The 11,037-nt window shown below is 54.3% G+C and overlaps 1 long non-coding RNA gene across 1 annotated transcript; it reads right to left on the bottom strand.

Moving 5' to 3' along the window:
• Positions 1-2,510: 2,510 nt before the first annotated feature.
• On the bottom strand, positions 2,511-8,501 carry LOC135316798 (uncharacterized). The gene is made up of 3 exons (XR_010376043.1): positions 6,822-8,501; positions 6,007-6,303; positions 2,511-4,825 (listed from the first exon to the last, which is right to left on the bottom strand). It is a non-coding gene; the product is annotated as an uncharacterized LOC135316798 (long non-coding RNA).
• Positions 8,502-11,037: the final 2,536 nt, after the last annotated feature.

Here is an 11,037-nt window from a genome sequence, read left to right as displayed (position 1 = left end):
TACCTGTTCCCAGTGCCATAATGTGCAAGAGGGAGGCAGGTCCCTGCCCCAGCCCGGCTGGAGATACATCCCCATGACCCGTGCCCTGCCCCAGGTAAGGAAAACATCAGTGCCCTCCTCCCCGCTACGAGCCTCAAAACCACACGTGGCGCTGGGGTGAACACCCTCATTCCGTAGGCACAACAGCCCTTCGTGGTGCCTCTCCCCGTCCCTTCCCCGGGCAGCTGTCTCTGGCTGCTCCCGCAGCCCTGAACACCAGAGGGGCTGTACAAATCCCTGGGCAGATGAGATGAGGCAGCTATCGGAAGCAGTGAGGAACCCGAATTGTCTCCCTGGGTGCATTTACCCCTCAAGGCCCGGCAGGCAGCAAGGCACTGGTGTGACTATTTAATTGTCTTTTTATCACGTGAGGGCAGTGGGATTACCGGAGCCCAGCAAAGGGCTGCTTCAGGGCCACAGATCACAGCCAAAGGCCTCGGTACCGGGGGCAGCGCTGCGTATGGGCTGAGGACTTGCAGGGAGCACCAGGCTGGATCCCTGAGAGGTTACGGAGATGCTTTGCTATGGACCCAACGCTGCCGTGTCTGCGGGGAGAGCAGAGCATCCCACCCCGGCTGCTGGTGCTCCTCCTCGGGTGCTGTCGAGGTGCTATGCCCCAAGGTGACCCGTGGGCGCTGCTCGTGGGGTGGTGGGACCGAGCAAGCAGCGAGAGCAAGGGGAAGCTCAGACAGCAGTATGAATTGCTGTCTGGCCCTGGTTTAATGCAGAAACATGAGTCCCTTGCAGGTTGCTGCTCCCCCAGCTCAGCCCCACACCCCTGCGGAGGGACCTCCTGTCGACGGCGTGAAGCTGTGCACCACGAAGGAGGCATCCGAGTTCCCCCGAGCTTTCCAGGCGGTTCTTTGGGCAAAGTCCACATCTCAGATTAATTACTTTCATCACAAGGAACAAAGCAAACGCCCATCACGGAGCCAACCCGCTCCAGACTAATGGTGTAAACGCCAATCTGACTCAAGCAGTGACATGATGAATGTGGGTTTTATTTCCTCCTATCTGAGTCACGGTGGAAGGAGCCAGATTTTTTTCAAAGGACTCAAGAAAGAAAAGGAAACGTTGGTCAGGACAAGAAGCCAAGATCTCGCAGTTCTACCAGGACTTAGAAATAATCTTTTTGATAGAATTATTTGTATTGCAGCAGCACGTATAGTGCTGGGAGCTCTCTAAACACAGTGATAGAAACTCCTCCACCTTTCTTAAACCTTGCAGCCTGAGGAGGCACAACTGTGCCAAGGGAATGACGTCCCAAAGCCCCGATATGCCCGCAGCAGGATGGAGAGCTGAACTTAAGCCTCCTGAGTCACGGCTTAAAAACTCACAGAAGCAGCTGCGTTCCTCGCCGAAGCCACTTTTGCCCTGCAGACAGGGAGAACAACAATCCTGCGGGGCAGAACCAGAGCAAATAGTTCCCAAATCTTCCCATTACAGAGCAGGTTATCTGTGCCACATGCTCTACCTGCTCAGGCTGAAATTCTGGTATTTCTGAACACCAGGTATTTGATTTTGCAATTTTAGTAATCACCTCTTTAGCCCAGTGGTTTTTCACTGTAACGATCACTGTAAGGCACTCTGCAGGCTCCTACTGAGTTACGATAAGAGCCATTTAGAGGCAAAATTCGGGCACAAAACTGCAGCAGACATTTGAGGGCTGCAGCCATCCCTCTGCCCCACAGCCCAGCCCAGCACAAGGGCTGTCTGAGCCCACCCAGGCATCTCTCTGAGCGCCAACGCTGCTGAGATTTTCCCCTTTTAAATCTTTGCATCTGTCCTGGCCATGGATCTCAGTATTTTAGGTGCTCTGCATCGCTTCCCCAGCTGCTCACTGCAGCGAGGTGAGCAACAAGGCCGAAAGAGCCGCGTAGGGCAGCGGGCAAGCATTGCCAGCAAGGTGCTTAAAACACGGGCTCCTTTTCTACAGCCATCCTCGTTAGATGCACAAGAGGTTTCTATGAGTCAGGTTTCTTCTACTGATTTAACACATGCCACGGGTAAGCAAATGAGCAATTAGCAGGGCTGCATCAGGTGTTATTTGACTTCAGATGACACCCTGGCTGCTCATTAATAGTGGGGATGTGCAGTTCGAGAACCAAATCCTCTGCTGGCAGCAGGTAGACATCCCGCCCTCCACACCCCTCCTCCCAGGAGGATGGGCTGGTTTCAGGGAACACCCCAGGGGCAGGCAGATTTAGGGCTCCCCAAACCCCCCGTGCTTTGTATGGGAAGGTCCCTGCTCATCCGCGCTGTACCACACCATCTGCCTTGGCATTATGCTGCTAATCCGCTTGTCACATAGGAAGACGCCTTGCTTTGCATCGATAGCATTGATCTGGGTGAAGATTCAATGTGCACAACTGCTTCAGCCCGGCAGGGCAAGGCCCTATTTCTAGCACAGCAAACCTATGTGAGGTTTGATTACAGCCAGACCCACTTAAACCCCCTCTCTTGGCACTCCCACAGAGGCCCCATCCCCATCCCACTGAGGACAAAGCTCCGTGGGGTTATTTCCTTGCCAGCTGGTAGCGCAGCTCTGTCTCAGCTCCTGCACACCGCAGAAAGCCGGAGCACAAGCCCACCCCAAGGCTGGGCAGTGGCACCTCACCCATCCTCGGTCCCAGCACCCACGGTCCAACACACGGCGCATCGCCGCAGAGACCACCACGGCCGCTGCTGGGGAACTCTGCTCCTTGCTTCTGGCACCCTCGATGCCTCCATCTCCAGTGGGCGCGTGGTCAGGGCGCGGAGGGTGGCTGCCACGGGGACCCTGCCGGGCTGCGGTGGCAACACGGAGCCCAGAGGCCACCGCGGGAGGAGCTGGAGAAGGGGCTGGTGCCGCCCAGGCTCCGCCGGCAAATACCCACCTGCCGTCGGCCAAGATAAACCGGGGCTGCTGGTTCCATCCAAACACCGCCTTGCTTCTTCCTTGGTATTGAGGAGATCCGCGTGGCACCTTGCCAGCGTCCAGCCGCCTGCTTACCCAGCTGGAAAACTGGTGTCCAGCACAGGCAGAAGTGGGGTCCCAGAGCCCCCCTCCCCGAACCCCCACCGCACCAGCTGCATCGCTGGAAAAATCTCTCAGCCACGACAGCAAAGCCCAGAGGAAAAATTTCCGCAGACAGACCAGGTTGATGCAGGCAGGGACTTCAGAGCATTTTTTTTCTTCCTTTGGGGGCCTCACGTCCAGCGGTAGATGCTAATTTTATCTTTTTTTACAAAAATCAAAAGGTTTGTGGTTGATAGCAGGTGGGTGTAACACATCCACGGCAAAGAGAGCCATGGCCATCGCAGTGGGTGCAGGAAGGAGCAGGGGGGACCTGGACCTTTTATAACCTGAGAGCAGGCATTTACCTTCGCAGGACACGTGGCAGGAGCACCGGGGCTCGGAGGATGCGGGACTCGGCGCTGTTGGCTTGTCTCGGGACTCTCCCGCCGCAGCCTTTCGACCTGCAGCATCGCCACAGCTTACCCGGAAAGGTGGGGAGCCGGGGCCCCTTCCCCAGCGGAGCCGGGCGGCTGCGGGGCTCACAATAGCGGCGTTCAGAGCCATGGTCCTGCCGCAGCCGCGCAGGGAAGGTCCTGCCGGAGCCGCACGGCGCCGGTGCCGGCGCAAGGCCAAGCCGGGCAAAGGCAGCTGCAAAGGCCCGCGGCGATGGCCGGGAGCTGCAGCGACTCCCGCCAGCCCCAGCCCGTCCTGCGTGCGCGGCCCGTTGCCGCTTTTTTATTTTTAATTGAATGGCACAGCCAGGAGGGCATTTTTTTGCCGCTTGCCCTGATCCCTGCACCTGTAAATCTTTGTTCCTCTACTCTCTTTCCCAGCCAAGCCTGAACTTTATCCAGTTTTGGGATCTGGCCATGGGGGACCCCAGCACCAGGTGCCTCGGGGAGCTCTAGGAAAAGTGTTATAGGAGTAAATGCATCCCGAAGCCCTGGGGTATTCCTGCCACGGTACTCACGGGTGCTGCTCCTTGGCCTCACCGCAGCAAAATCACCTCTTTAACAGCCAAAAGGATCAGTCATCAGAAAATGATGTTAATCACATGAGCATGGCCGAGCCTTTTATTGATATGAATCTTCATTACGCCACCTGGGAAAGCTAAACCTGCTGTGCTGACGGGGAAACGGAGGCAGGAGGGAGGGGTCCCATGACTGGCCTGGCTTTACACAGTGAGTCTGCACCAACCTCATCTTCCCCCTCCTCCCCCAGCAGAAAACACCCAGGAAAGGACACCGAGCAGTGAATTAGATCAACAATTGCTGCGGTACCCGCGCAGCGCTGCGCGGGCAGTGGAAGGCGCTGGACGCTGCGCTGAGGGCGGGGAGGAAGGAAGCAGCAGCTGGAGAAGGGCCAGGTCCCCGCTGCCAACCTGGAGACAAGGTGCTCTGTGCACGCAGCGTGATTTGGGCGAGTGACGCAGCAAAGCCTTGTAGCTGGAGAGCAGCGCTTTCGGCTCAGGCCGGCGCCTGGAGCCTCCCCGACAGCCGATCCGGAGCAGCGAGGAGGCGCTGGGGTGACTTAGCTCATGGGATGCTCTGGCTGAAATAGTCCGACTGCCCTTGGGAGGGCGAAGGGCTTTTTTGTTCAGCGGTGAGATTTACTCAGTGGTGGCCACGGGAACCCACAGACCACCAACACGAGCCCTGCGCCCGTGGAGACGGTCTCCTCCTGGATAATGCCCTCTTCTCCCTCGAAACATGCCAATTATTCCCTTTTCACACAACTACCTTCGCTCATCTCTGTCCTGGATAACAGCGAGGTGTCCGCTTTCCTTGTCTGGAAAGAAGAGTTGAAGCTGAGAGCGGAGCCTGCCTCCTGCCGAAGCTGTGAGAGCAGCTCCCTTTATCCTCCCACATAAATAATAGAAGGATTCATTCACATGCTTGTAAGAGATTAAAAAAATAAATAAATAAGAAAGAGCTCGATTTTGTTTTGCCAATCATGCACTTAATGTAATTTTCCCTCCTTGTCCCCTTGCGCCGGTGCGTGTAGTCTCACAAAGATTTTAATAAGCTGGAAAGGAGCCAAACCATTTCTGTCTCATTAAAAAAATATCATCGCACTGACAAAGGTAATTTTTTCACGCCAGTAGTCAAATCCGCTCGCTGAATTGAAGTCCAGCTGACGGAGACACTATCGCTTTTTCTTCCCCCCTTGAGGGGAGGGGAAGCGTGGGAGGGTTATTCATAAAAGGGATTGGAATTTTTCGCAACCGCTCTGCTGGTTCGGTTTCACTTGAATCACGTAGCCAATTATTTTTAAAACCTGAATAAGGAATTACAAAAAGCCGCTGACTCCCAGGCAAATGCCCTCCCGTGAGCTTTCCAAGCAGCGCCGGCAGCCCGGGCACAGCCCATCCCACCAGGGACGGTCGCTTCTGCCACCGCACGTGCCGGGTCAGGGCACGGATGCCGCGAAGGCAGCCGAGGTTTGCGCTCCTGGGGAGGGCCCGGGGTGGGACACGGCACCGGCACAGGTCAAGGGTGGGGAGAAAACTCAAAGGAAGATCTGGGCGAGCAGATAAGCGATGCACGTGTTTTCGTGAGCCTGGCCGCCCGAGCTGAAACGTCTCTCCAGGGCCCATCCCCGAGCTGACCTCGGCAGCCAAAACTCCATTTATTTCAGTGTAACCACGACAAATTTACACAAGCTGCAGCTCTGCCCCTGGGTTTAACACAAAGCTTTTGTGGAGGAACTAAACAATCCTTCCCCCCCGCCGAGTCACTTTTCCAAGATAGCCATTTTCTATATTTTCTTTTAAGTAAAACAGAAGGATTCTGAGCTTCCCGGGCTGGGGATTCAGAACGTCGCCCAGCCCTGCCTGGGATTAGCAGACGTGGCTCACGTGCACCAGCCCAGCCCCGCTCCTCTCCCACAGCTGGAAGGAGCAACCTGAGCGCTCAAGTATCTCTTCGATAACATCCTTCTCCATTTCTCCTACACCCCGCATTTATTACCTGAATGCAATAGCAAGGTCTGTCTCCAAACGGGTTGCATCACACGTCCGTATCGCTGTCAGCGGCCCTCGTGCCCGCGCCGCCAGCTCCGGCTCGCTCCCGTCTCACCCCCCGCCTCCCACCTCCCGCGCCATGACGCCGCACACAATGCCGGCATCGATTTCGTGAGCGATGGCTACCTCCCCTCTGCCCGAGGGGCTACCGCATCCTGCCTTTGTGTAGGAGGAAGGATGCAGCCGGACCCCACATCCCTTCTGCTGTTTAACTCGTTACATGGTGCGCCACGGCGTGCCCTGGCTGGGGAAACAGATGGGGGAGTTAAAAATGATTCCTGGCCCCCTCCCCCGCCCCGGTCCCTGCTGTTGGCCCGGAGGTCAAGTCCTGCACCACCAGCTGCAGCGGGCATTCGCCGTGTGAACCCCAAGGGATTGAACCCGGATGAGAAAAAACACCATTCTTGAGCAATCTGCCACCATACGAACTGCAAAGATAATTACTTTGTGATTAAAACGCCCTGCGCTAAAGGCTCAGAATCATCCCCCTCTGTAGCAAATCCTCTCCCCGAGCCCCCGGGGAGCCGCGCTCCCGGCACTGACACTGGTCCCAGCTGGGGAGCCAGCGCGCTCTTCCCTGCAGCGCTGAGTTTTGGGGTCATCAAAAAACCCCAAAAAGAATACTCTTCGCAGGAAACGAAAGCAGAACATCGCCGACCAAAGGGGCGCGTACGGCGCGAGGCGGCGGCTCGCTCCGGGAGTCGCTGTGCCCTCTCCTCCCAGTTTCATCCAGCCAGATCAGGGCGTCAAACGCTGACTCACCTGCCCCGGGACTCGGCCACGTCCTAGTGTAAAATACGACACTCCCAGCGAAGGAAGCTTTTTCGCAGCATTTCCCCTCCCCGGGACACTCGGGCTGCCTCTGCGCAACACCTGTTTGCTGCTCGGGCACAGCCCCTTCTCGGCTATATAAGACACCAGCAAACCTCACAGGAAGCACATCGCAGGTCATGTTTTTAAATGAAAGACTGGAAAACAAACAAACAAACAAGCAGAAACCCCCCAAACCCTCCTTTCCAGCGGTACTTTTAGCTCCGTGACAAACTGGCAGTGATCCTTCTCCCTTAAGCCACAGCTTCCAGCCCATCCCCAGCCTGGTGAACTAAAGACAAACCCGCTTGCAGATAAGAAGAGATAAAATTTAATTAACTGTACGCCGGGCCAGAGCTGGCTTTGCTAGTCAGGCTTAGAAACGACCCTTATGGACAGGGCTGTCTCCATCTCACCTGCTAGCTCGCCTTCAGCAGCAGCCAGCACCAAATTCCCTAAAGCATCAGCCGTGACGGCCCCCGGCCCCGCTCTAGCAGGAGGCTGGGAGCTCCTGGCTTTATCTCGCTCCAGAAGGGAGGGGTGGAACTGATGGTTCTTATTAGCCTGCTTGAATTAATTTAAATCAGTCATTTTAATCCTGGTTTCAATTAGCAGACAAGAAGCATCTTTTGAGCGAATCAGTTTTATCCTAGTTTGCATTTGCGGTTTCATTTTTCTTACGGAAGGCAATGGGTGAAACCTTTAGGCACCTGATTTACACTTTCCAGCTTCTTCACCTTAAATTTAAGGCTACTTTTTGTAAACAGGACACACCCTCCCTGCGCACTTTTAAGCTCTTCCCACATACAGCTCCCACACATGCGCTCAGATTTTGTTAAATGCACCCTTTTTTCACGACAACAATTTTTACTCATTGTTTTGCCAAACGGCCTTTAAGTGAAAGTTAATTAAAACAAACGAAACATGAGAACTTTTCAGTTGCTTTGCAAAGGCCGATGATTTTAACAGCCATTTGCCTCTGCAAAAGCTGAACAGTTGAACAACCCCGGGCTGCGTTGGCAGGTTTGTGGACAAGCTCAGCCCAGCTGCTTCGTCGCCGCCTGGAACCGACTCCGTTCGAGGAATTTTGCTTTTTGTACGTTCTTGCTGTTCCTCCCAAGTCCAGGGCAGCACAGAGCACGCCTCTTCCTTCAACGCGGGCAGAGCCTGAAACAGTTTTGGTAAAGTTTGGTTTATTTTCTACATGTATTTCTTTTTTTATTACCGCTCTGCCACGCTGTGCATCTGTTCTTCGTTCAGGGTCATCAACAGCTGATGCTTTAGTGAACAGGGCAAGAGGGTCCCTTTTCACGTCGTGAAGAAATCAAACTTTCTTTTAGTGAAGAACCACCCCCGCTTAAGGACTGGTTTCCCATGTTAATAACACTTTTCTCCCACCGAAACACCCAAATCTTTGTGTGTTTGGGCCACAGATTCAAGTTCTGCACCGATGGTTGTAAAAACGAGGCTTCGTGCCCGTCTTCTTGTCTCCTTTTCTGGAAGTTTCTACACTGAATAACTTTTCAATAGGTAACTATAAATTAGACTTTTAAGGGATATAATTTGGAACGGTGATTCTTCTTGAAACAAGTCTAAATCTAACTTTGATTTCATCAGCAGGATGCAGCTACAAGGAGGTTTCCCCGCCGCCCAGTCCTGCCCTCCCGCTCCCAGCCCCGCCTGCTGAAAGGCACCTGCGAGCGTGGCTGCGCGGAGCAGCTCCTGCCTCTGCTTCTTCAGGGATATCCCAAAAGGCACAGCCCTGCCACACCCGCGGCTTTTACGGCAAAAAAACCAAAATATCTTCCCTTAAAGGTAAAGCCCCGCGGCTCCCCTAAGCCGAATCCCTCTTCTCGTAAGCATCTTCAGCTGCTAAATCTACACGGCGCACACGGTGCCCGAGTCAGGCCCCGAGCTCTCCGCTTGCGTTGGTGTTGGAGCTGGCGTTACCTCCCCTCACCCAACCTGCAGGACAGCCAAATGCCTTAACAGAAAATCCACAGTGAATAACTGGGGACCACCACAGAGAAGAGTCAGGTCACCTCCAGCTGTGTACTGGCGGGTCTACTATTTTAAGCTCAATGAAATTAAATCCCGCTCTTCCCAGCCATATTCCCAGGGCTTAATCCACGCACAGAATTGGGCGCATGAAGAACTTGCCCGCGTATTGGCGTGCTGGTTGCTGCCAGGCACCCAAGGAAGCAAACAGAAATTATCACAAGCGGAGCAGAAGATTTTTAAGCGTGATGGATGTCACGCTTCGCTCTCACTAGCAGGAAATGCTACTGGGTCACGTCAGAACTAAACCTGAACAAGAAAAAAAGCTTAAGTCAAACTGCTTCTTTCAACCAGGCCCTGGCTTGTAACCAGGACAGGGCTACAAGGTAAACAGTTTATGTACGTTATGCCTTCGGGAGCGTAACAGAGCACGAGAGAGGCAACGTTCTTGCTGCACAGCGTGGCAGAGCGGTAATAAAAAAAGAAATACATGTAGAAAATAAACCAAACTTTACCAAAACTGTTTCAGGCTCTGCCCGCGTTGAAGGAAGAGGCGTGCTCTGTGCTGCCCTGGACTTGGGAGGAACAGCAAGAACGTACAAAAAGCAAAATTCCTCGAACGGAGTCGGTTCCAGGCGGTGATGAAGCAGCTGGGCTGAGCTTGTCCACAAACCTGCCAAAGCAGCCGACTCTGCTCTCCGAGACCGACAGAGCTCAGCTAAGAGTCACGGTGTCAGGACAGCACCTACCGCAGCCATGGGACGGGGAACGATCCCCACCTTCTTGCTTCATGCTGTAGCTGAAAGGAGTCGCGCAGTTACAACCTCGTTGAACTCACTCTGGGGGAGCCGAAGCAAAAAGTTCAAAAGTCAAACTGTTGGTTAAAGTCTGGAAATACGCAACGGCCTGCGCCATTGCTCTCAGGCTGAATAACCTTTCTATTATCCTTAAAGAGATAGGCTACTTTCACTGTGATTTATTACGATGACTGAGACCTGATCAAGAAAAACAATTCCACTGGAAAGTTCTGTGAGTGTGGTAGGGGAGGAAAAACACTGTGTAAGAGGGAAAGCAGGTCGCTCTTCAGCAGAGCGAAGGAAGCTGGAGAGCCACGCGGGAAGGTAACGCTCTAAGGCGCGGCAGTGCTCCCTCGCCTGCCAAAGCCTCTGCGACGGCTTCGGACTCCGGCTGAGAAGCGACTCGAGCGTCCAGCGCTGGGGCTGCCTTGCTGGATGCTTACGCGACACGTAACATCACACTTTAAGCGGATGAGTCAAGGTTTTAGGAGCAGATGATCCTATACTAAATCATAAGTTACTGCACACGGCGGCTGAAATGAAACTCAACCAAAATACGGTTCAATGCCCGGCCGGCAGCTGCTTTTCCAGCTCTTTACACCCGAACGCAGGCGTCGGGGTTTGGTGCTGAGGAAGGGAGTCAGCAGAGCACAGAAAGGCACGCCACGCTTCGGCAGCTCCTCCCCGTTACCACACCTCCACCGCAGCCTGCGCCGGGCCAGTCCTCCGGGCCCCGGCCTCTGCCTCCATCGGCTCGGGGCAGGCTCCGCAGAGCTGAGCAACGCGAGCTTTAGTGGGCAGAGTCTTAGTTAGGGCTCTGAGCACAGAACGCCGCCCTAGCGCTGTGATTTATCGTCCAGCTTACGTCAGCTTCCAGGGAATACTAGCCATCCTCCAAAGCAGCAGCAGAACTGTCCTTGTCCTGATCATTAAGGCAATTCACAAAGTAGCGTCGGCGCGTAGAACCGCAGCGAAGCTCGGGAAGCCGGCCCGCTCAGAGCAACCCGGGCAAACTTCCAAAGTCTCACAAGTGGAAAAATTTAATAATCCACCATTGAGCTTCTCTGAACTTCAAACTATCGCACACGCACCTGCCGCTGTTGACGCACCAAACACATCTGTATTAGGAACCACCGATACTGACCAGCCGGTGACTCACTTCATCCTTACGTTCGCTCCCGCGGACTCATTTTCATCTAAATCATTCAGTCCAATTAAACTTGATTTTTTTTGTGGCGCGGTTAGATGTAGTTACTCCAGCAAGTCACTCGCCTACACCCACGGGGCGCTCTTCAGGAAGGCAGCCGCGATTCACAAGCAAACATACAGCATGAGCAGTTTCAGAGTAAAAAGAGCGAGATCCACGCACCAGA

The sequence above is a fragment of the Phalacrocorax carbo genome, chromosome 22, assembly GCF_963921805.1.
Source record: "Phalacrocorax carbo chromosome 22, bPhaCar2.1, whole genome shotgun sequence".
NCBI lineage: Eukaryota > Metazoa > Chordata > Aves > Suliformes > Phalacrocoracidae > Phalacrocorax > Phalacrocorax carbo.
This window is presented reverse-complemented; position numbering and strand designations above follow the sequence as displayed.